This window comes from Trachypithecus francoisi, unplaced genomic scaffold, assembly GCF_009764315.1.
Source record: "Trachypithecus francoisi isolate TF-2019V2 unplaced genomic scaffold, Tfra_2.0 Contig00025, whole genome shotgun sequence".
NCBI classification, from domain to species: domain Eukaryota; kingdom Metazoa; phylum Chordata; class Mammalia; order Primates; family Cercopithecidae; genus Trachypithecus; species Trachypithecus francoisi.
This window is the reverse complement of record NW_022680462.1, coordinates 624,097-643,748: the sequence shown is the minus strand read 5'-3', so window position 1 is coordinate 643,748 and position 19,652 is coordinate 624,097. Positions and strand designations below refer to the sequence as shown.

The window sequence follows — 19,652 nt, the reverse complement described above, 5'->3', positions numbered from 1 at the left end:
ATAGATCAATTTTTAAAATTTATTTGTTATTGTTTAGAGACAGAGTCTTGCTCTGTCACCCAGGCTGGAGTGCAGTGACATGATCATAGCTTACTGCAGCCTCCAACTCCTGGGCTCAAGCAAACTTCCTGCCTTAGCCTCTCAAAGCACTGGGATTACAGCTGTGAGCCACCATGCCTGGCCTGATTTAAAACATTGTAATCATTATGCTGTTTTAGAATTAAGATATTTAAACTTCAGATATATTAGTCATTGAAATGGGTCAAGTTGCAGATTTTCTGGGTAATACATTTATTTTATGAAAACCAATAACCTGAAATGATGCACTTGATTGGATGGACAGCAAAGCTATGTCTGCTATCATATACTATATACTAGGACACAAGTTCTATGAAAGCCAAAACTTTGTTTTGTTCAGCCCCTCATCCCTGCTGCCAAGAACAGAGTCTGATATATAATAAACACAAAAGAAATGTTTTTTGAATGAATTAATGTATGCTAACTTCTTTTTCAAAATTTATGTTTAATTGTGGCAATATACACATAGCATAAAATTTAACATCTTAAAATTTAATGTCTCTTTTTGTTTTTTTTTCATTTGTTTGTTTGTTTTTTGAGACAAGTTCTCACTCTGTCATTCAAGCTGGAGTGCAGTTGGGCAATCTCAGCTCACCACAGCCTCCACTTCCCAAGTCCAAGTGATCTTCCCACCTCAGCCCCCTAAGTAGCTGGGATTACAGGCACATGCCACCACGCCTGGCTAATTTTGTATTTTTAGTAGAGACAGGGTTTTGCCATGTTGGCCAGGCTGGTCTTGAACTCCTAAGATCAAGCAATCCACCTGCCTTGACCTCCCAAAGTGCTGGGATTACAGTTGTGAGCTGCCGCGCCCAGCCAACATCTTAACCATTTTTAAGTGTACAGTTTAGTTTATCTTGCAATACTGAATCTCTATACCCATTAAACAGCAATGCCCCACTTTTCCTCCCTTCAGTCCTTGGAAACCACCTTCTACTTTCTATCTCTGTGAAGACAAGAGAACTCAAGGTACCTCATATCAGTGTAATTACACAGTATGTGTCCTTTTGTGACTGACTTATTTCACTTAGCATAGTGTTCTCAAGGGTCATCTATGTGGCATGTCAGAATTTCCTTCCTTTTCAAGGCTGAGTAATATTCCACTGCATGGATATACCACCTTTTCTTTATCCATTTGGCCATTGATGGACACGTGGGCTGTGTCCATCTTTTAGCTATTGTGAATCATGTTGGTATGAAAATGGATGTTCAAATATTGAAGACCTTCCTTTCAATTTTTCAGGGTGGGGGGGTGGTTTATATCCAGGAGTGACACTGCTGAATCATGTGGTAATTCCGTTTTTAACTTTTTGAAGACCCGCCATACTGCTTTCCATAATGGCTGCACCATTTTACATTTTCCCCCACCGTCCGCGAGCATGTTTCTAACTCTTAAGTTTGGTGATCTGGTTTCCAGGTATGGTGCCAAGGAGCAGCAGTACATTAGGAGGTGTTAGCAAGTAAAACAACAGGACAAAGTATCATCTGGCAATCTACTACTGAGAGGCAAGAATTCCAGGAAGCAAAATTAGTACTAGATTATTACAATATTCAATCACGAGGCTTTCAGTGGTGTTTTGGAGATGCCATGAAAAAAGTTACGTTGATTTTTCATTGTACAAGGAGGCAGGCATCTATCTATTTCAGAAAGACATCCATTGATTCTCAATTATGTAAGTATTGTCATACCTAATTTTGTTGTTTAAAAAACCAAGACTTCCATCAAATATGGTGAAATTTTCAGCCAGGCACAGTGGCTCACGCTTGTAATCCCAGCACTTCGGAAGGGTGAGGCAGGTGGATCATGAGGTCAGGCGTTCAATACCGGCCTGGCCAACATAGTGAAACCCCGTCTTTACTAAAAAAAAAAAATACGAAAAGTTAGCCAGGCATGGTGGCGGGCGCCTGTAGTCCCAGCTACTTAGGAGGCTGAGGCAGGAGAATGGCTTGAACCTCGGAGGCGGAAGTTGCAGTGAGCCGAGATCACGCCACTGCACTCCAGCCCGGGTGACAGCACGAGGCTCCGTCTCAGAAAAAAAAAAAGTGAAATTTTCAAAGGACTGGTGGTCATTTTCATTTATCCAGAAATGTCATTTAGAGGGGATGTATCCCCTCCCTATGATGCCCCATTAGTGGGATGTTACTGCTTCCATATACGATAATGAATTATATGGATACCCTCTTGTATTAGTTCATTTTTGAACTGAAAGTGACAGCCAGAGGAGCATGAGCCAGAGAGGGGAGTTGCCATGCACTTTAAAACAACCCGATCTTGCGAGAACTAGCACCAAAGGGTTGGTGGTAAGCCATTCTGCCCCATGATCCAATCGCCTCTACCGGCCCCACCGCCAACACTGGTGATTACAGTTTGACATGAAATCTGGGCGGGGACACAGATCCAAGCCATTTCACCTCCCAAATATAAAATGCGATAGTATAAGGACAAATACTAAGCTAAAATGATATTTTTAGTTCATGGTGTTTGTGGCATTGTGAAATGTTTATTGATTAAAAAAAGAGGGAATCTGGCCAGGCACAGTGGCTCACGCCTGTAATCCTAGCACTTTGGGAGGCCGAGGTGGGTGGATCACCTGAGGTCAAGAGTTCGAGACCAGCCTGGCCAACATGGTGAAATCCCATCTATACTAAAAATACAAAAATTAGCTGGGCATGGTAGCACACGCCTGTGATCTCAGCTACTCGGGAGGCTGAGGCAGGAGAATCTCTTGAACTCAGGAGGCGGAGGTTGCCGTGAGCTGAGAATGCACCACTGCACTCCAACCTGGGTGACAGAGCCATCTAAAAAAGAAAAAAAGAAAAAAGGAATCTATTTAGCCAGAAAAAACCTTGGGAAGTAAGTTGATCTTTAGACATGTGTGAAATAAGATATTTGAGGTTGAGGATAAAAATCAGGATTTTCAGGGTATTCTAGGTTTCCTGAACCTGTGTCCTTTTTCCATTCAACTCATCTTTCGTCAACCCAAATTTACAGGCCAAACCACTGAAGAATGACAAGTCTCACCTCTAATTATCATGGGGGTTAGAGCGGGGAGGAGATGGTGCACTGTGCCCAGAGCACTAGGAACTCGAAGGAAGTTAGGGAAGACCCAGGCCCTGAGGAGGGCCATGACCTAGTGATGACACACAAGGGGCATTATTACAGTGCACACGGGGTGCCCCTGGGAGGGATGGGTGGGTGGGAGTCAGGAGAGATGTGAGCCTCATGCCGGGAAGACCACACTGAGGCCACCAGGTTGAGAGCCACCTGGCTGGGGGGCTTGTCTAGCAACAGCACGGGCAGAGGCATGGAGGTGAGCTCTGTGCAACAGGAGCCAGGCCTGAGAACGCTCGGGGAGGAGGGGAACTGGGGAGTCAGGAGTCATGTTTGTGAAAAGCTTGCTCGGTGGGTGCACTAGCGGAGACTGCAGCCAGGAGACTTGGGAGGTCAGGGAACAGGGCACGATCTAGAGAAGGTGTGGAAATTGAGAATAGGGCCACGCACAGTGGCTCATGCATGTAATCCCAGCACGTTAGGAGACTGAGGTGGGAGGATCACTGGAGCCCAGCAGTTCAAGACCAACATAGTGAGACCCTGTGTCTACAAAAAATTTAAAAATTAGCCAGGCATGGTGGTGCACACCTGTAGTCCCAGCTACTTGGGGAGGCTGAGGTGGGAGGATCACTTGAGCCCAGGAGTTTGAGGCTGCAGTGAGCTAGAATCGCACTACTGCACTCCAGCCTGGGTGACAGAGTGAGACCTTGTCTCAAAATAAATAAATAAATAAAAAAAAAGAAAAAAGAAAAAAGGAATCTATTTAGCCAGAAAAACCTTGGGAAGTAAGTTGATCTTTAGACATGTGTGAAATAAGATATTTGAGGTTGAGGATAAAAATCAGGATTTTCAGGGTATTCTAGGTTTCCTGAACCTGTGTCCTTTTTCCATTCAACTCATCTTTCGTCAACCCAAATTTACAGGCCAAACCACTGAAGAATGACAAGTCTCACCTCTAATTATCATGGGGGTTAGAGCGGGGAGGAGATGGTGCACTGTGCCCAGAGCACTAGGAACTCGAAGGAAGTTAGGGAAGACCCAGGCCCTGAGGAGGGCCATGACCTAGTGATGACACACAAGGGGCATTATTACAGTGCACACGGGGTGCCCCTGGGAGGGATGGGTGGGTGGGAGTCAGGAGAGATGTGAGCCTCATGCCGGGAAGACCACACTGAGGCCACCAGGTTGAGAGCCACCTGGCTGGGGGGCTTGTCTAGCAACAGCACGGGCAGAGGCATGGAGGTGAGCTCTGTGCAACAGGAGCCAGGCCTGAGAACGCTCGGGGAGGAGGGGAACTGGGGAGTCAGGAGTCATGTTTGTGAAAAGCTTGCTCGGTGGGTGCACTAGCGGAGACTGCAGCCAGGAGACTTGGGAGGTCAGGGAACAGGGCACGATCTAGAGAAGGTGTGGAAATTGAGAATAGGGCCACGCACAGTGGCTCATGCATGTAATCCCAGCACGTTAGGAGACTGAGGTGGGAGGATCACTGGAGCCCAGCAGTTCAAGACCAACATAGTGAGACCCTGTGTCTACAAAAAATTTAAAAATTAGCCAGGCATGGTGGTGCACACCTGTAGTCCCAGCTACTTGGGAGGCTGAGGTGGGAGGATCACTTGAGCCCAGGAGTTTGAGGCTGCAGTGAGCTAGAATCGCACTACTGCACTCCAGCCTGGGTGACAGAGTGAGACCTTGTCTCAAAATAAATAAATAAATAAATAAAAAAGAAAAAAGAAAAGAAAAATAAAGAAAGAAAGTGAGAATAAACAAGTGGTGAATAATCTGAATGGCAGGGCCATCAGAAGGGGTGCAGGAACTGTCACAAACAGCAAGGCTGTTATTTCACCATCACTTTATGTGCCACACTCTGGATTCCTTGGAAAAGCAAGGGGCTTGCTCTTCTAGGCTCACAGCCAGGAAATCGGGCAGTGAACCCAAGTCTCCTCCAGTCAAATCGACATCAAGAGCTGAACTAGGACTGGAAGTCACCGCCCCAGAGCTTTTTGCTACCAGGTAAGCCTTGACCCTGTCATTTCCCAGTGCTAAAAAATATTTCCCTTCCTAGAAAAACCTTTTGTTTCTAATAAATGCTTTGTGTTTTAACAGGCAATGGGTTGTGGGGACTGGCAGTGGAGGAACATACCCATTGAAAATCAGACTAGGGACTGGGCACGGTGGCTCACGCCTGTAATCCCAGCACTTTGGGAGGCCGAGGTGGGTGGATCACCTGAGGTCAGGAGTTCAAGACCAGCCTGGCTAACATGGCGAAACCCCATCTCTACCAAAAATACAAGAAAATTAGCCAGGCATGGTGGTGCATGCCTGTAATCCCAGCTACTTGGGAGGCTGAAGCAGGAGAATTGTTTGAACCTGGGAGGTGGAGGTTGCAGTGAGCTGAGATCATCATTCCATTGCACTCTAGCCTGGGCAACAAGAGTGAAACTCCCTCTCAAAAAAAAAAAAAGAAAAGAAAAGTAAAGAAAATCAGACTAGGGCTGGGTGTAGTGTGGCTCAAACCTGTAATCCCAGCACTCCAGGAGGCCAAGGCCAGAGGATCACTTAAGCCCAGGAGGCTGATGCTGCAGTGAGCCGTGATCATGCCACCACCCTCCAGCCTGAGCAACACAGTGAGACGTTGTCTCTAAAAAAGAAAAAGAAAATCAAACTAACACTTTGGTTTCCTCAGCAATGTTTGCTTAGGAAGTGGCCTAAATTTTACACTTTTTAAAAGTCTTTTTTAGTGACACTAGGTTTGTTTTGTTTGGTTCAGTGATACAGTCTCACTCTGTTGCCCAGACTGGAGTGCAGTGGCATGATCTAGGCTCATTGCAACCTCCACCTCCCAGGCTCAAGCGATTCTCCCAACACCTCAGCCCCAACAGGCACATGCCACCACTCCTGGCTAATCTTTTTTTAAATTTTAGTAAAGATAAGGGGGGCAAGTCTTACCATGTTGCCCAGGCTGTCCTCAAACTCCTGAACTCAAGCGATCTACCTATCTCGGCCTCCCAGACTGCTGAGGTTACAGGTGTGAAGCACTGCTCCCTGCCAACACTAGGTTTTTGATGTCTTATATTGAGACTAATATTGAGTTGTAGGGGTTTTATATTAATATTAACCACTAAGCATGGGCTGGACTAATTATTTTGGCCTAACATGATGGTATTCATCTATTTTGCAAGCAACGAAGCAAGGGCTTTTTTGTGTATGTATGAAACTTCAGTGGAGATTTCAGAAAATCACTAAATGTAAGACTGTGTCGATTGTTTATGTTGTTTAAGACTTTAAAAAAATAACTAGAATGATAGAGAATGAGTCTTGGTCACATTTTATTCTTCAACTGCAAGTTGACTTATTTAGTATTTGAATCTTTAAACCTGAAAGCAAGAAAATTGCTTCTAGTTAGTTACAAACAAAATAGCCCAAGGCACTGCTATATTCTAGAATGTTCTGCAGAAAGTGTGGTTTAGGATTTACAACGATGAAGAGAATAGCAAGATAGAATGGCTGACCTCTTCCCGCCTCACCTTATACAGTAGGGAGTCCTTGCAGACAAAACAAGCTTGCAGCTTTGAAAAAGATCTGGGATCTAAAGCGAAGGACAGGCCGGGCACGGTGGCTCACACCTGTAATCCCAGCACTTTAGGAGGCTGAGGGAGGCAGACTGCTTGAGGTCAGTAGTTCTAGACCAGCCTGGCCAACATGGTGAAACCTCGTCTCTACTAAAAATACAAAAATTAGCTGGGTATGGTGGCGGGCGCCTGTAATCCCAGCTACCCGGGAGGCTGAGGCAGGAGAATCGCTTGAACCCAGAGGGCAGATGTTGCAGTGAGTCAAGATCACACCACTGCACTTGAGCCTGGATAATAGAATGAGACTCTATCTCAATAAATAAATAAATAAATAATAAATAAATAAATAAATAAATAATAAAGTGAAGGACAGAATGAAGCCATGAAAATCAGGAGTCATGAGGGCATTTTTCTCAAAATATTGTGGTCCATGTATCCTCACAGTCAGAATCTTCTGAGATGTTTACTATAAATACATATCCCTGGGTCTCATTCTAGAACTGCCCGGTGAAAATCTTTGGAAGAGAAGTTTGAGAACCTGTTAAGCTCTCCAGGTAATTCTGTGCATGTTCAGGGTGAGGACTGCTGCATCTGAAGAGGTAAGCCCAGAATGCTGTCAAGGTCAATTCTGCCTAATAGAGCCTCTTCCGGACACGCTGCCATTTCCATGACCACTTGATGAGAAGTACTGCACTTAGCTTTTTCACACTTCTCAAAGTAACAGATTTATGTGTATTCATAAGGTTCCTTTTCAGTAAGTGAAAATACATCTGGGAAGATTTGGGGCTTTCATTCATATTCACATCTAACACCTGATTGAGACAATTGCTCTGATCTTGGGAGGATGTTCAACTTCAGGCAATGTTTTCTCAAAATCGAGTATTGATTGATGGATGGATTTTTGAGGTGAACATCAGCTCAAGATTTTATTAAAATATGGAACTCTTCATGAATTTACATGTCATCCTTGCCCAGGGGCCATGCTAATCTTCGCTGTATAGTTCCCATTCAAATTTGAATATTTAACTGGACGGTTATAAAGAAAAATAAATGTCCACCTTAGAATTGTGACTTAAGACTATTTTTTGGCCAGGTGCAGTAGCTCACACCTGAAATCCCAGCACTTTGGGAGGTGGAGGCAGGAAGGTGGCTTTAGTTGGGGAGTTTGAGAGCAGCCCTGGCAATATAGTGAAAACACATCTTGACAAAAATAAATAAAGGCTATTTTTAATATAATGTTACATACATATGAGCAAACATAATATTAAATTCCTTAGTGTTATTGGTGTCTGAATCCAATACAAGATGTACAAATGAAATACAAACAAAACTATAAAACTAATAAAAATTAAAATTGGCAGCACTGATGAGACAGATGGTGGTGTCTGCTGAAACTAAATTGCTCATGTTAGGTTTATAGTAGTAGAAAGATGTAGCTTCAGGCCCACTTTTATTTTTGATTAAAGTAACATGACTGCAGATAAGGTTTTGTTTGCTAAATTGGAATAATTAGACTTCATACTTAACCAAACATTCCCTGGCAAGCAATCCTTTAGTGTCACTTTTTTTTTTTTTTTTTGAGATGGGGTCTTACTCTGTCATGCAGGCTGGAAGACAGTAGTACAATCACAGCTCACTGCAGCCTTGATCTCATGGGCTTAAGAGATCCTCCTGCCTCAGCCTCTCGAGTAGCTGCGACTACAGGCACGAGCCACCACTCCTGGTTAATTTTTGTATTTTTTGTAGAGATGGAGTTTCATTATGTTGCCCAGGCTGGTCTTGAACCCTGGGTGCAAGTGTTCTGCCTGCTTCGGTGGTCCAAACTGCTGGGATTACAGGCATGAGCCACTGTGCCCAGCCTTCAACACAACTTTTAATGACATTTTTCTGCAACTTTCAGACACCTACAGCCCTCTAGACGAGGGGCTTTACTATTTTCTGCAAAGAAAAGCCCCTTGTAGGCTAACAGGCAAATTGAGGTATTATATAGGTGCTTATAAAACAAGGAAATGTCTTTTTCACACAAATAAGATACTGCTGGACACTGATACCAATCATAGCATAAGATTTTAATTGTCTATATTCACCGCTTGAGGGCATTTATAGGATTTTATTATATTCTTTCTTTGATATTTGCCTTTTAACACATTACTACACCGAAGATTAATCATTTCCCCTCAAAGGTTATGTAGAGGCTCCTCAACAGCACAGTTAAATGGGTTTTGAAATATGAGAATATCCTGGCCGGGCGCAGTGGCTCACGCCTGTAATCCCCGCACTTTGGGAGGCGGAGGTGGGCGGATCACGAGATCAGAAGATTGACACCATCCTGGCTAACATGGTGAAACTCCGTCTCTACTAAAAATACAAAAAATTAGCTGGCGTGGTGGCGGGCGCCTGTAGTCCCAGCTACTCGGGAGGCTGAGGCAGGAGAATGGCGCGAACCCAGGAGGCGGAGCTTTCAGTGAGCCGAGATGGCGCCACTGCACGCCAGCCTGGCGACAGAACGAGACTCCGTCTCAAAAAAAAAAAAAAAAGAAATATGAGAATATCTTTTGCAGTTGCATTGAGGTATGAAAAATATTGCTGGAACAGTTTTGGAAAATATATTCTCTGCAAATTTGTATGGGATGGAGATCTTGCTTCTTCTAATTTTTGACAGCAGAGGGAGTAAATAAAGCGGCTTGATATTGCTTATGGTTCCAACCACATTGTCATCCAAATGATTTTATTGAATAGAAGTTTTCTATACAACCTCTGTTTCGTCTTGTAGTTTTAGGCTTAATTCACTAAGAAACATTACCAAGTCTGCCGCAGAAGCTACTTTTCAAAGCCATTCAGAATTGTGGTGGTCACAGAAAGTCCTCATTTAGAAAAATTTGAATCTTAACTATGAGGTTAAAGAAAAAATCCGTACAATTTTACCACTGCAAAACCATCGAACTGCTGTGTGATAGGGCAAATGAGGATATTTGCTTCTATTTATGACAAAAATTCACGGGACTGAACATTATTAAGTCCTTGAGAACAAATGAAGTTCACTGTTGACACTATTGGTTGAATAACACATGATAGTCAAATATTTTTCACATATGTACCTGCTGATGACTAGTACAATGAATACAAAGAAGTCTTCCAACACCTCGAATTTAAAAAAACAACTTTGTAAATTTGTTAAACCAGGCCTTTATCTTCTCCACGTAGTTTTTTTGGGGGATAGGATCTCACTCTGTCATCTAGGCTGGAGTGCAGTTGTGCTATCACAGCTCACTACAGCATCCAGCTCTTGGGCTCAAGCAAGCCTCCCACCCTAGCCTCCTGTGTAGCTCTGGCTACAGACATGCACCAGCATCCTCACTAATTTTTGTATGTTTTGTAGAGATGGGGGTCTCTCTCTGTTGCCTAGGCTGGTCTTGAACTCCTGAATTTAAGCCATCCTCCCACCTTGACCTCCTAAAGCATTGGGATTACAGGCGTGAACCACCATAAAATGGATAGTGATTTTTATAACTATCCATTTTAACACGTCTTAGTAGATTCCCCATGAGGTTGTACTGAATTGGTGTTTTCTTGAGTGCTCTAAAAATATTCTCAATTATATTTGTTCCATGTAGACGATTCATAGAGGCTAACATTCAGTGACTTCAGACCAGGCATTGACTCCTTGAATAAACAGCAACTGAATAGTGTTGGAAATATCTGTTGAGTGATTAGAAGCCAAGGAAAATCACTCAAAATAATTTGCGTTGTTTTAAAATTGGCTATTGATGTTGCTCTCAATATCCTCAACTGTTTAAGTGACTGTTTTTTACCCAAAAGTGAATAGTCTTAAACCAGTTTATTTTCTCTGGACACATTTCTTTGGCTTCTGGAATTAAATATGATTTAATTAATTCACTATCAGTAAATGTGCTTACCTAACAAATGAGCCATTTGGAAATTTATTTTGGTTGCAGCTTTATTTTTATTTTTTGTTTTAGTGAAAAAAAATGATGCTGTAATGAGATATTCTTTCTGAAATTTCCTGATTTTTCTGGCCGGTTGCTTTCCTGTGAGTTGAGAATGCTGTGAAGAATGCTTAGGCTGGTAATGCTGACCTACCATATGGTACTTTTTTCTTTAGCGCATAATTTCTTGTCATCTAATTTGATGATAAAATAATTAGGCTGGGTGCAGTGACTCATGCCTGCAGTCCCAGCACTTTGGGAGGCCAGTGGATTGCTTGAGCCCAAGAGTTCAAGACCAACCTGGACAACATGGCAAGACCCTGTCTCTACAAAAGAAAAAAACCAAAAATTAGCCAGACGTGGTGGCCTGTGCCTGTAGTTCCAGCTACTCAGGAGGACACTGTCTCAAAAAAAAAAAAAAAAAAAGGTGTGTTGTTTAATTTCTAGGAATTTTCCAGCTTTACTTCTGTAATTGATCTCTACCTTTATTCCATTGTGGTCAGAGAGGATACATTGTATGATATATATATATATATATATATTTTTTTTTTTTTTTTTGAGATGGAGTCTTGCTCTGTTGCCCAGGCCGGAGTGCAGTGGCACTATCTCAGCTCACTGCAAGCTCTGCCTCCGGGGTTCATGCCTGGCTAATTTTTTTATTTTTAGTAGAGACGCATCTCACCACGCCTGGCTAATTTTTTTGTGTTTTTGGTAGAGACGGGGTTTCACCATGTTAGCCAGGATGGTCTCGATCTCCTGACCTCATGATCCACCCGCCTTGGCCTCCAAAGTGCTGGGATTACAGGCATCAGCCACCGTACCTGGCCACATTGTATGATATTTTAAACAATCGACCGCTGTAGGTTGTAGCCTAACATAGGATCTACCCTGGAAAACTTTCTTTTTTTTTTTTTTGAGATGGAGTCTCGCTCTGTCGCCCGGGCTGGAGTGCAGTGGCCGGATCTCAGCTCACTGCAAGCTCCGCCTCCTGGGTTTATGCCATTCTCCTGCCTCAGCCTCCCGAGTAGCTGGGACTACAGGCGCCCGCCACCTCACCCGGCTAGCTTTTTGTATTTTTTAGTAGAGACGGGGTTTCACCATGTTAGCCAGGATGGTCTCGAACTCCTGACCTCGTGATCCGCCCGTCTCGGCCTCCCAAAGTGCTGGGATTACAGGCTTGAGCCACCGCGCCCGGCCCATGGAAAACTTTCTATGTACACCTGAGAAGAGTGTGTATCCTTTTGTTGTTGGGTAGCATGTTCTATGTCCGTATATGTCTAATAGACATACAGTTGGTTTATTTTGTTAAATCATCTATTTCCTTACTTATCTTCTGTCTGGTTGTTCCATCCATTATTGATAGTGGGGCACTGAAGTCTACAGCTTTTATTATAGAACTGTTTATTTCTCCCTTCAATTCTATTAGTTTGTGCTTTACATATTTTGATGGTCTGTGAGGTGCATAAATGTGTGTGTGTGTGTGTATATACATATATATATATACATTTTTTTTATTTTTATTTTTTATTTTTATTTTTTTTGAGACAGGGTCCTGCTCTGTCACCCAGTCTGGAGTGAAGTGGCATGATCTCGACTCACTTCACCCTCCATCTCCCAGGTTCAAGTGATTCTGGGACTACAGGTAAAGAGCACCACGCCTGGCTAATTGTGGTATTGTTTTAGTGAGATGGGGTTTCACCATATTGGTCAGGCTGGTCTCAAACTCCTGACCTCAGGTGATCCACCTTCCTTGGCATCCCAAAGTCCTGAGATTACAGGCATGAGCCACCACACCCAGCAAATGTTTATAATTTTCAGACAAGTTCTCTCTCTGTCGCCCAAGCTAGAGTACAGTGGCATGATTACGGTTCACTGTGGCCTCAACATCCTGGGCTCAAGTGATCCTCCCACCTCAGCCTCTCAAGTAGCTGGGACCACATGCACGTGCCACCATGCCTGGCTAATTTTTAAAACTTTTTGTAGAGATGGGATTTCACTATGTTGCCCAGACTGGTCTCGAACTCCTGGGCTCAAGCGATTTGCCCACCTCAGCCTCCCAAAATACTGGGATTACAGGCATGAGCCACTGCCCCAAGCCATATAATTATTATATCTTCTTGCTGTACCAAACCTTTTTATTAATCTATAGTGTCTTTCTTTGTCAACTGTAACTTTAAAAAATTTAAAGTCTATTTTGTCTAATATTAGTATAGTCATCCTGGCCTGTTTTACTTACTATTTGCATGGAATATCTTTTTCCCTTTTTTCACTTCCAGTGGATTTTGTCTTTGGATCTAATAAAAATCATCTGAAGATAGCACATAAGTGGTTCCATGCTTCCTGCCTTACTATCTTTTTTTTTTTTTTTGAGACGGAGTCTCGCTCTGTCGCCCAGGCTGGGGTGCAGTGGCCAGATCTCAGCTCACTGCAAGCTCCGCCTCCCGGGTTTACGCCATTCTCCTGCCTCAGCCTCCCGAGTAGCTGGGACTACAGGCGCCCGCCACGTCGCCCGGCTAGTTTTTTGTATTATTTTTAGTAGAGACGGGGTTTCGCCGTGTTAGCCAAGATGGTCTCGATCTCCTGACCTCGTGATCCGCCCGTCTCGGCCTCCCAAAGTGCTGGGATTACAGGCTTGAGCCACCGCGCCCGGCCCTATACTTGATTTTTTATAGTGGAAAATTTAAGTTAATTTCTCATTTCGTTGTATGTATATCTACAGCTATTTTTTCTGTGGTTACCATGGAGATCGCATTTAACTTCCTAAAGTTATAAAATTCTAATCTGGATTTATACCAATTTAACTTAAATAACATACAAGGCTGGGTGGTGGCTCATGCCTGTAATCCCAGCACTTTGGGAGGTTGAGGCGGCTAGATCACGAGGTCAGGAGTTCAAGACCAGCCTGGCCAGGATGGCGAAACCCCATCTCTATTAAAAATATGAAAATTAGCTGGGTGTGGTGGCAGGTGCCTGTAATCCCAGCTACTCGGGAGGCTGAGGCAGAGAATTGCTTGAACCCAGGAGGCGGAGGTTGCAGTGAGCCGAGATTGTGCCACTGAACTCCAGCCTGGGCAAAAGAGCGAGACTCTGTCGCAAAAATAAAAAAATAAAAAAATAAAATAAAAAAATTCCGCTTCTTTATAGCTAGGTCCTCACTCCTCTTGATTGTTGGTGTCACAAAATTACATATTTATAATGTGCTGCCCCAAGTCATAAACTAATAATTATTTTAAGTGCTTTTGTGTCTTAAAAGTAAAAAAACAAAATGTGGAATTACAGCCCAAAGTTATAATAATACTAGCTTTGTGACTAATTTTTAAAAATGTATTAGTCTTTTAAGAGACTATCATATAGTCTATCATATAGAAAACAAAAAGTGAAGTTAAAAACCTTTGTTACAATAATACCACCTTTTATAATGGCCCATGTATTTACCTTTATTGGAATCTTTGTTTCTCCATATGGCTTCCAGTTACTGTCTGATGTCCTTACATTTCACACTGTATGACTTTCCTGAGCATTTATTGTGGGCCAGGTCTAGTGGTAATTCTCTCTTTCTTTTATTTTCTTTTCTCTTTTCTTTTCTTATCTTTTCCCTCCCTCCCTCCCTCCCTTCCCTTTCTTTTCTTTTCTTTTCCTTTTCTTTCTTCCTTCCTTTCTTTCTTTCTCTTTCTTTCTTTTTCTCTTTCTCCTTCTTTCTTTCTTTCTTTCTTCCTTTCTTTCTCTCTCTTTCTTTCTTTCTTCTTTCTTTCTTCTCTTTTCTTTCTTCTTTCTCTTTCTTCTTTCTTTCTTTCTTTCTTCCTTTTCTCTTTCTTTCTTTCTCCTCTTTCTTTCTCTTTCTTTCTTTCTCTTTTCTTTCTTTCTTTCTTTCTTTTTCTTTCTTTCTTTCCTTCTCCCTTTCTTTCCTTTCTTTCTCTCTCTTTCTCTTTCTTTCTATTTTTTTTTTTGAGACAGGATCTTGCTGTGTTACTCAGGCTGGTCTCAGACCCCTGAGCTCAAGTGATCCTCTCACCTCAGTCTCCTGAGCAACTAGGATTGCAGGCACACACCACCACACCCGGCTCTCCCTCATTTTTTATCTGGGAATGTCTTAATTTCTCCCTCACTTTTGAAGAACTGTTAAGCCAGATATAGGATTCTTGTTGTTGTTGGTTTTATTTTCTTTTAGCACTTTGTATACGTTGGCCCACTGTCTTCTGGCCTGCAGAGTTTCTGGGAGAAATGTGCTGACAGTCTTATTGAGAGACCCTTGTATGTGATGAACCCCTTCCCCCTTGCTGCTCTCAAGATTTTCTCTTTGTCTTTCAAAGGCCTGATTCTAATGTGTCTTGGTGTGGGTCTTTGAGTTTATCTTACCTGGAGTTGATTGAGCTTCTTGGATGTTTATATTCATATCTTTCAAGTTTGGGATGTTTTCAGCCATTACTTTTTTGAATATTCTCTTGGCTTCCCTCTTCTTCTTCTGAGATGAGACTTTCACAATATGCGTATTGGTCCACTTGATGGCGTCCCACAAGTCCCTTAGATTCTGTTTACTTTTCTTCCATCTTTTTTCCTTCTGTTCCTTAGACCCAATAATTTCCATTGTCTTTTCTTTAACTTTACTGACTCCTCCTTCTGCCTGCTCAAATCTGCCTTTGAATCCTTCTAGTGAATTTTTCATTTTATTGTCCTTCTCAGCTCTAGAATTTTTTTTGTTTCTTTGGGAGGTAGAGGTTGCAGTGAGCCAAAATCGTCCCACTGCACACTCCAGCCTGGGTGACAGAGTGAGACTCTGTCGCTACATAAGTAAATAAAACACGGTAACTCTGGAAATCAGATTCTCAGAGTTTGCTGTTCTTTGTTATGGTTTTTGTTTATTGTTGTTGTTGTTATTTTAATGTTGTTTGCTGCCTCTGTGACCAGAAGTTAGGCTGAGGTGGAAAGCTGATGTTTTCTGAGGCCTCTTGTGAGCCTGCACCTTTCCCTGGGAGGTGTGAGTACCTCCTAATATAATTCCTGTATATTCAGTTGCTTTTGACTATCCCAGACTTTAGTATTTGACTCCCAAGGGGGAAAGAGAAAAAATGAAGGTGGGGGAAGGGCGCTGGCCCTTCATATCCAGAGGAGGGTCTTGCCACAATGACAGAGGTGCAACAAAAACGTCCACCTGCTTCTTCGTCTGCGCCTCTGTGATCAAAAGCAGAAACCAGTGATTCTGATATTTGTGGAGATTCCTAATAGTTGGAGGACAGGGCTTCTTTGTCGACCCTGGCTCCTGCAAGTTGGTTCAATCTGCCTTAGAAACACATGCAGCCGGGCTCGGTGGCTCATGCCTTCAATCCCAGCACTTTGGGAGGCGGATCATGAGGCCCCTGAGACCAGCCTGGCCAACATAGTGAAACCCTGTCTCTCTTAAAATATACAAAAATAAGCTGGGTGTGGTGGCACGCACCTGTAGTCCCAGCTACTCGAGAGGCTGAGGCAGAATTGATTGAACCTGGGAGGTGGAGGTTGCAGTGAGCCGAGATTGAGCCACTGCACTTCAGCCTGGGTGACAGAGAGAGACTCTGTCTCAAAAAAAAAAAAAAGAAAAGAAAAGAAAAAGAAACACATGCACAGCTGTCTGCCTGCCGTGGGGAAAGGTGGTAAGGCAAAGGGTAGCTGCTACTGCACCAAGAGCTGAAATTGACCAAATTATCCACAATTTACCATCTAAGTCTTCTGCTGAAAGCTGCAAGTCTTCAATAGATTCCAGGGTTCTGAAATAGTTATGACAAAGAGATTCTGCCTGGGTAATTGTTGTCTAGATAGGGAGATCGATTCTTGGGGCTTCCTATTCGATCATCTTTCCAGAATCCTCTGTCCAGGCCTTTGTTTGAAAGTATAGCTTTAAATCTTGTTACTTTTCCTTGGGTGGGGTTTTATTTTCAGCCTTATTTATTCACTATGGCCTTGACTTCCTGGGGTCAAGTAATCCTCCCACCTCAGCTTCTTGAGTAGCTAGGAGTGCACCACCATGCTTGGCTGGTTTTTAAATTTTCTGTAGAGATGGGATCTCACTATGTTGCCCAAGCTGGTCTTGAACTCCTGGGCTCAAGCTTCACAAAGTGCTGGGATTACTGGCATAAAATACCACACCCAGTCCTGTTTTTTTTTTTTTTTTTTGAGACAGAGTCTTGCTGTGTCACCCAGGCTGGAGTGCAGTGGCATGATCTTGGCTCACTGCAACCTCCACCTCCCGGGTTCAAGTGATTCTCCTGCCTCACCCTTCCAAGTAGCTGGGATTACAGACACGAGCCATCATGGCTGGCTTTTTTTTTTTTTTTTTTTTTTTGGTAGAGACAAGGTTTGGCCATGTTGGCCAGGCTGGTGTCAAACTCCTGGCCTCAAGTGATCCGCCTGCCTCGGCCTCTAAAGTGCTAGGATTACAGGCTTGAGCCACTGTACCCAGCCCCAGTCCTAGTTTTTTTTTTTTTTTTTTTTTTTTTTTTTTTTAATGTAGAAAAGAAAATGTGGGCTCTCCTTAAGGAAATTTTATGCATAATCAAACAACATACTTTTTTTTTTTTTAAAGGGACCCTGAGACATCCCATTGGCTCAGAAAATCACTTGCTCTCCTAACTCTTACAGCCATTTTCTATTATACTGATGTCCCAGAAAGAAACCAAAACTACCAGGGTCAGGGAAAGCACGGCAATCTCTATGTTGGGACTGAGAATTTGATCCTGTTCATGCTTTGTCTTTCTACTTCCACCTTCAGTGCCTTTTTCTGTTCTTTTCTGGTGCTCTCTTTTCTCTTTTCTCCTCTCCCCCATGCCTCTTGTGGTATCATGCTACCTCATCCTTCCTATCATGACCAAGGCATTTGATGAACTCATTCCTGCCAGCTCTTCTCAGAGTCTGAGTCAGACAGGACCACGGGGAGAAAAGACTCTTGAATCATGGACTTGCATTTGGATTAAAGCACAGACCAAACGCTGTATGTAAGAGCCTACCTCCTGCAAGGCTGCCCCTGCTCCCACTATTACCCCATCCTGCCAGGGGCTGACTGGGCCAACACCATGATTCCCGTCATTCCCATCACTCTCCTCCCATCCCAGAACTGCAGTAGTATGTCAAATCTAGGACCCCGATCAGGGATCTGGGAAGTTGAGAAAGCATCCAGTTGGCAAACTAAGATATGGGTTTCACCCTAGGAAAAGAGTTTTAAATGCTGGCTGTGCATGAACATTGCCTGGGAAGCTTTAGAAGAATGTAAGTGCCTGTGCCCCACCTGAGATCAATCAGATCATTTGATGTGGTTTAGAATAACTGCCCAGTTAACATTGCCAGGCAGGGCCTGTCACCAGGACATAATTTCTCTTCTCTACATCCAAATCCTGACCAAGGCCTAATCGAAGGGACTTTTGGGATCCTTGAGCTACATTAGAAGCTGATAGTTCCATTTAAAGATGTTGGCAGTTTCTGCAAGGCTTGGTGTATTAAGTGTGTGAATAGTGGGCCAGGTTCTGTGGCTCAAATCTATAATCCCGAAACTTGGGCATGTTGAGGAAGGAGGATCGCTTGAGGTTAGCAGTTTGAGACCAGCCTGGACAACATAGCAAGACCCTATCTCTAAAAAAAAAAAAATTTTTTTTTTTTTAGTCTCTCTCTGTCACCCAGGCTGGAGTGCAGCCTGGCACGATCTCAGCTCATAGCAACCTCTACCTCCTGGGTTCAAGCGATTCTCCTACCTCAGCTTCCCAAATAGCTGAGATTACAGGCGTGTGCCAACATGCCTGGGTAATTTTTGTATTTTTAGAAGAGAAGGTATTTTGCCGTGTTGGTCATGCTGGTCTCAAACTCCTGACCTCAGGTGATCCGCCCACCTTGGCCTCCCAAAGTGCTGGGATTATAGGCATGAGCCACCGCACCTGGCCTACAAAAAATTTAAAAAATTAGCCAGGTTTGGTGGCTCATGCCTGTAGTCTTAGCTACTCAGGAGGCTGAAGCAGGAGGATTGCTTGATCCCAGGAGGTCGAGGCTGCAGTGAGCCACCATCATGCAGTTGTATTCCAGCTTGGGCAATATAGGGAGACCCAATCTCTGAAAAAAATGGACAGAATATAAAGAACTGAATAGGTCGGGTGCAGTGGCTCATGCCTGTAATCCCACAACTTTGGGAGGCCAACGCAGGCGGATCACCTGAGGTCAGGAGTTCAAGACCAGCGTGGCCAAAATGGCAAAACCTCATCTTTACTAAAATTACAAAAATTAGCTGGGTGTGGTGGTGTGCGCCTGTAATCCCAGCTACTCGGGAGGCTAAGGCAGGAGAATTACTTGAACCAGGGAGGTGGAGGTTGCAGTGAGCCGAGATTGCACCATTGCACTCCAGCCTGGTCAAAAAGAGTAAAACTTCATCTAAAATAAATAAATAAATAAATAAATAAATAAATAAATAAAGGGCCAGGCGTAGTGGCTCACGCCTGTAATCCCAGAACTTTGGGAGGTCAACGCAGGCAGATCACCGGAGGTCGGGAGTTCAAGACCAGCCTGGCCAAAATGGCAAAACTCCGTCTTTACTAAGATTACAAAAATTAGCTCGGTGTGGTGGTGGGCACCTGTAATCCCAGCGACTTGGGAGGCTGAGGCAGAAGAATTGCTTGAAACCAGAAGGTGGAGGTTGCAGTGAGCCAAGATTGTGCCACTGCACTCTAACCTGGACAATAAGAGTAAAACTGTCTAAAAATAAAAAATAAAAAAATAAAAAATAAGAGAGATCAGGAGTTCAAGACCAGCCTGGGCAACATGGAGAACCCTATCTCTACTAAAAATACAAAAATTAGCTGGGCGTGGTGGCACATGCCTGTAGTCCCAGCTATTTGGAAAGCTGAGGCAGGAGAATCACTTGAACCCAGGAGGAGGAGGCTGCAGTGAGCCAAGATGGCACCACTGCACTCCCACCTGGACGACAGAGGGAGACTCTGTCTCAAAAAAAACAAAACAAAACAAAAAAAGAACTGAATAGTATGAGTGTCACACAGA

At 43.5% G+C, this 19,652-nt stretch overlaps 2 protein-coding genes and 1 non-coding gene across 13 annotated transcripts in view; 1 reads left to right on the top strand and 2 right to left on the bottom strand.

Annotated features, from left to right (window-relative positions):
* The window catches only part of LOC117093088 (translation initiation factor IF-2-like), a 119,594-nt gene that overhangs the window by 23,405 nt on the left and 76,537 nt on the right, over positions 1-19,652 (bottom strand). Inside the window, exon 1 of one of the 11 annotated variants that reach the window (XR_004443075.1) lies at positions 3,101-3,190. The exons of 9 other annotated variants lie outside the window; for them this stretch is intronic. The gene's annotated coding sequence lies outside the window, so the exon portion shown is untranslated. Of the gene's footprint in view, positions 1-1,767; positions 1,894-3,100; positions 3,191-19,652 lie in introns of those variants that run through there. One more of the 11 variants, XR_004443024.1, reaches the window with a different exon arrangement.
* Positions 4,245-19,652, top strand: part of CCNY (cyclin Y) — a 331,884-nt gene continuing 316,476 nt past the window's right edge. The window contains exons 1-3 of the mRNA XM_033223581.1: positions 4,245-4,372; positions 5,033-5,140; positions 7,198-7,298. The gene's annotated coding sequence lies outside the window, so the exon portion shown is untranslated. The remainder of the gene's footprint in view (positions 4,373-5,032; positions 5,141-7,197; positions 7,299-19,652) is intronic.
* LOC117083245 lies at positions 7,630-7,737 on the bottom strand. The gene has a single exon (XR_004437017.1). It is a non-coding gene; the product is annotated as a U6 spliceosomal RNA (small nuclear RNA).